Source organism: Nannospalax galili, unplaced genomic scaffold (genome assembly GCF_000622305.1).
Source record: "Nannospalax galili isolate Female #2095 unplaced genomic scaffold, S.galili_v1.0 scaffold629, whole genome shotgun sequence".
Lineage (NCBI taxonomy): Eukaryota > Metazoa > Chordata > Mammalia > Rodentia > Spalacidae > Nannospalax > Nannospalax galili.
The window spans coordinates 482,096-487,025 of NW_008360323.1; positions in this window are offsets into that span (position 1 = coordinate 482,096).

A 4,930-nucleotide genomic window follows, 5' to 3' on the forward strand; every position below is an offset into this window, starting at 1 on the left:
GCTCCACCACTGCCATCCAGCACCCTATCCAAACAGTGGGCCGTGAAATCATAGACTAGAACCTTCAGAGCTATGGGCTAAAATAACCTTTCTCTCTTTATAATTTAATTATCTTTGATATTTTGTTATATTAATAAACAGTTGACTAATCCAGAAAAAAAAAAGAAGAAAAAGAAAAAGAATGGAGGCTTAGACAGAAGTATGGGAGACTGCATGTAAGAACAGGCTTGTAGGCAACAGACTTCATTTGGAGTCATTAGACAAGCAGTATTAATGGAATACCAGACTGAGTTCTCTGAAAAAGAAAAGTAGGACACAAAACAGAGCAGGGGGTTTAAGATTATCTTATTAATTACTGACACTTTCCTCCCAGTGGTTGAGGCCTCTTGATCTTGCTGCTTGGCTTCTTGGTCCCATGTGTCTTGGGTGAGCTCTTTGCCTGGCTGCTTACCAAGCTAGATCTTTCCCTCTCTGTCTTCCCATGGCTCACCTGTGCTGGCTTTCCATCTCTCAACCCAGGCTTGCGCCTGAGCAGGTGAGCCCCAGCTGGTGCTTTCCAGTCTCATCTTCCCAGTAAGCGGAACCTGTCCCAGGGTCACTCAGTGAGGAATAGGATATCCTGATTTAATTCAGATTATAACCCTCTCCCCTAGATGGCCCAGATCTTGGCAACTCTAGAAATGTGCATTTCACCACTATCTATAGATCTCTGCTTTCTTTTCACACCAGACCAGATAGATGGACTGGATCCAACACTGGGACCCAGAGCTGGGATCTTCCCGAATTGATGTGCTTTGCCCCTCACCCCACTGATGCTCATGTCTTCAACTCTGGCCTGACCTGCTCATACCTTCTCTCTCTTTCCCCACTGACCCCCACCTAAAGTCCTGGCATATGTCCCAGAATGGGGTACAAGGGACAATAAATGATGCTTGTCTTAGAAGATTGAATCCTGACCAGAAATGTACGAACATTCCTGGATTGTTTTATTTCTCTCTTCCTGTTTTGTTCTGCGGTCATCCCGGCAGGTAAGAGGGGAGCCACCTTTCGTTTATGACCCTCACAGACTGGCACTAGTGCAAACCTTCGCAAAATTGTGTTCATTTTTTCGGTTCTATTGTCATCTGAAAATCCCTAAGTGCTTATCAGAAATGAAGTGGTAATCTAATTTGGAGATCTAGCTGTTCTAAAATAAAATGCCAGTTTTCTAGAATGGAAATAAAGAAAATCATAATGGAAATAAGAATAAGTATGAGAAAGAAGGTTTATTATTATTATTAATTAGTAGTAGTATTGGACTTTTCTTACTGTTCCAACCATCAACACTCAAGGCAGTAACCCAAACTATAATAGGAAAGCTCATCTTCCAGTTTTACTCACAGAAAACATATTTCTGAGAAATATGTTTATGGACCAAAATTAAAAATGAATGAGGGTTTATAATAAAAACTTTACATTCTATGCCTGTTTCCTAGTTTGCTGCCTTCTTTTCATATCTGTGTTGGATGTGTGCATGCATACCATATGCACAAACATATACAGATATCTACTTGTTCCTTCAAATAGTAGTGTATTGTTTGACTTTTTGAGTCAAGTGTGATGGAATAGGCCTGTAATCATAACACTTAGGAGGCTGAGGCAGGAGGATTGTCATAGACTAAAGGCCAGGCTATATTATGTAGTAAGTACAAGGTCAGCCTAGGCAACATAGCAAGACACTATTTCATAAAAACCAAAGGAAAATCAGTTCTGTATTTCTCTCTATTCAGCTTCTTAAAGGCCCTTCTGTTTATAGGGTGCCACATTATTTTTGAAAGCTGTGGAACATTATGTTTAATATGTACAATTTATTTATCCAGTTATTAACAAATAAAATGCATTTATAAATTCATCAAAGATCATGATGTTGTTTTCAGTAGAGCCTTCTAAATTTTGAAATTAGTAAGTATTTAATACTTATTAAGATGACTAAGAAATAGTGAAAATAAGTGTACGAAGGTGAATATAATCGTAAGAAATTTCTAAAAGTATAATGTGTGTACTCAGAAGCCACGGCACTTTTCAATTTCATGGATTAGGGCTGGAGAGATGGCTCAGTGGTTAAGAGCACTGGCTGCTCTTCCACAGGACCTGAGTTCAGTTCCCAGCACTCACATGGACCTAACAGTGGTCTGTAGCTCCAATTCCAGCAAATTTGGCCTTTGTAAGTTTGCATGCATGTGGTGCATTTACATACTTGGAAGCAAAACATTTATACATATAAAATAAAAATAAATAAATTTAAAAATCTCAAATTATTTCATGGATATTGTAAAAGCGCTTTCCATTTATAATCTGTCAGTCCCTACTGTTGTATGCACGTCTGTTCCTTTGTATTACTGACCAATTCCACTACACACAGAAGCTTGACAACAAAGTTTCCACATAAAGCTAACATTAGAATAAACATTGATATTGTCAAATAACAAACACACTCTCACTTTGAAGGTATTAGACATTTGTTCTAAGGCTAGACTTAGCTCCAGGGATGGCAAATGCAATAAATAATATTATTTAAAAGCCCCCGAAGGCCTATTTGGTAATTTCTTGTTAATATTTATTGAAGTCATCTGCTAGTAGTGCTCATATGTGGTGTTTTTCAATCAACTCGTTTCCCTTCACTCACTGCCCCACACTTTCTGCACATGTCTTCTGGGTCAGATGGGGCTTCTCTTCTGTTCTTCTGTCCAGATGGAGCATTTGGGATTCACATTTCATTGATCACTAGATCAGAGACTTGGGAAACTTCACCTTCCAGCTCCATGTCCCTTCTAGGCTTCCCTTCTGTTCCTAGAACCAGACTTGCCTGAGGTATGATATACATATATACATATATGAAATTAATGAATATATATGCATATTCTATTTATAGTTCATTTCCTTATTCTTTCATTTGAATGATGATTTTAAAAGGTCATATTTTATGCATAACTTTTAATTTTATTTTTAAGTACATATATGTATGTGTCTTCCTGTGGGAATGTGCACATTGAATGCAGGTGCTAGTGGAGACCAGGAGCGTTGGATCCCTCTAGATCTGGAGTTACAGGCAGTTGTGAGCCACCTGATATGGTGCTGGGAACTTAACTCAGGTCCTCTGCAAGAGCAGTGCTTTTTCTTACTTAGCCTTCAGAGCATACCTAATACACAAAGTATTCTAAAAAATGGAAATTAAACACAAATTTTATAAGTTGAATAGAAAAGTAAATGTGTTGGGGTTGCTTTCTCTCTCTCTCTCTCTCTCTCTCTCTCTCCTCTCTCTCTCTCTCCCTCCTCGCTCGCTCTCTCTCTCCTCCCTCCCTCCCCCCTCCCCCCTCTCTCTCTCTCTCTCTCCATAGACACACACACACACACACACACACACACACACACGTATACATTTTTCTCTCTTTCTCTCTCTGGTTCTCTCTGGCTCTTTCTCTCTGGTACTTACTATGTAGTCCAGCCTTGCCTCAAATATGTGGCAGTCCTCCTGCCTCAGCTTCCCGAGTGCTGTGATTACAGGACTGTGCTACCACTCTTGTCTCAGAATATTTAAAAATGCACTATTATTTGAAGGAATAAGTAGGAATTTGTGTATGTGTTTGTGCAATTCACCTCTAGAAGAATACAGTAAGCCTTTAAGAGAGATATCTTGCAAAGAAAAACAAAACCCTCTATTTTACCTTAATTATGATGTATACATTATGTATTCATTTCTTTAGTGTTCTCAGTGTAATTTTAGAAAGCAATGGACACTTAGTAAGTAACACTGTCTGGCTTCCTTGGTTATTTTTATGGATGATTATTTTTTATTCCATTGCTCCTACATATAATTGGCTTCAGGACTATATAATGCTTTAGTAAAATTGTTATCCTTCTTAACATAATATAAAAACATATTGAATGACTGGGAATAATATCCCACCATTTACCATAAAAATGTGACTCATTACTTGCTAAGTTCTGTTGACTCCCAGAAGACAGATATAATCTCATTTGTGGTGCTCTTTTGTTTTTTCTTTTCACAGTAGTTGTAGATTTTATCTTTTTTTTTCAGCACCTTGAGTCTCCGCATTACCACAATGAGCAGTAAAGAATGAATAACAGCATGAAAACGCCACATCTGTGTGTTTAAAGAGTATCTTGGGTTTCTCCAAATTGCTTTTTTCTTTGGTGTTATGAAAACATATCGACACTAGAATGCTTTGTAAAAAGGAAGAATGTACTTCTTATTGGGCAGGAAGGATAGCGGGAATTGAAAACAAATGTTGCTTAAACATCCTTCAGCACTGAAGACTTCCACTCATCTGCATGTGGAATTGCTGACCAGTTAGGAAAGCTCAGGAATTCTTCATTTTAAGGAGAAAGAAGTCAGGATAGCTGGGTGTGAAAAGCCCTTTGTTAGGCTCTGGGCATCTGGTGAATTGCTACAATCTTCTTAATGGTTTTCCTGGGTGGATTCATTGTTTAATTTGAGTTCACTGAATTCCTATTAATGAGAAAAAGTGGCAATGAAAGCCCTGGAATTCAGGGACAGGTTTAACTAAAGCCCTGGGGAGAAGGGGAAAGCTGGACAATACATAGTGAGTGGGAGTAGTGTCAGCCCTGGAGACATGTCCCCTCACACTGTAACTCCTGATTTTTGAAATACGAAATAATTAAAAGTACATTGAAAGAGTAACAACTGAAGGACAGATACAACATAACAAATGAGAAAGCTTTAACCAGAATATTAAAAATGTATACAGACACTTAAAATCTAAGTAAATAGAGAGAGATACTTTGTTCATTTTGGAGCTCAATCACATGGCTCAATCATGACATTTTCCTTGCAGTAAAGAAGTAAGCATATTTTTTAAAGAATATATGGAGATGAGGAAAGATGTCATATTCTTTATCTGTAAATTTG